Below are 1079 nucleotides of genomic sequence, written 5' to 3' on the forward strand. Positions count from 1 at the left end.
CTTTTTGGAATATTCCAGCTCCACCCCCTCATTATCCCCAGCACCTGTTTCTTGTTGTGTTAGTTTGGCTCTAGTTTTGTTCTTGGTGGTTTTCATGTAGTTCCCAGCTGTGTTTCCAAGTGTGCCTTTCTGATTTTTGATTTTTACGTTCCTTTATGTGTTTATGTGACTGGTTGATGGATTTGCCTGCATTTTCTGATCCCTGATTCTCAAAATTCTCAAAATTATCAACATCTGACTTACTAGATTAAAAAAAAAACAAATGTAATTACATTTTTAGCTTGATCTAATTGTGGATTTTCTGTCTCACAATGGTAAATCAGGACACATCACCGTATCAACTTATACTGCACACCTGGCCTGCTCCAGAGCTGGATAAGTTTGAAATTTTGGATGATAAATAGCTTTTGGACCTATCAGGGGAGAGATATTAAGAATATAAAGCAATGGTTATGCCAATAAGTGCTAACACAAACAGCACTGCTTTTAAATGCTATTAAAACTGCTGCTATAAATTACTTTCTACATTCTTACATTCTTTACTTTTCCACATCCTCACACTTCCATGTGCATGCACACATAGTTTGAGTATCTAACCTGGCCTAACAGAGAAAGTAGTTAAATGCCTTTTGTAAAACAAGTTAACCACTGTTCCGTTTCAATTTAGTCAGGAACCCTGTCTCTGTTGTACGTGTTTCAGGCCCCTGAGCTGGAATTAACCATTGTGTTTTGTAAACATGGAGATGTTTCAAAAATCATATTGTTCTACTGAATCAGATCAGTGCAAAGCAAGTTGGACTTACTACTGAGAGATCAGCCATCTTCAGTCGCACACGGTGTGTGCTATCAGAGTCATTCCACTTAATTTCACAGCCAGAATGCACCACATCCAGATGGCGTTAGAGACCTGATGACTGGAAACCACATTGCCAACCAATAAAAGGCTGAAATTGGTACTGGAGAAGACAAAGCTTTCATTTACATTCAGATCCGTTGCTTTTGCATCCTCTGTGTTTGCTGGAATGTCACATGTTTGGTAATAAGGCGTAACTGTCCCACCTGGTGGAGAATTATAATGG

The sequence above is a fragment of the Colossoma macropomum genome, unplaced genomic scaffold, assembly GCF_904425465.1.
Source record: "Colossoma macropomum unplaced genomic scaffold, Colossoma_macropomum, whole genome shotgun sequence".
Taxonomy (NCBI): domain Eukaryota; kingdom Metazoa; phylum Chordata; class Actinopteri; order Characiformes; family Serrasalmidae; genus Colossoma; species Colossoma macropomum.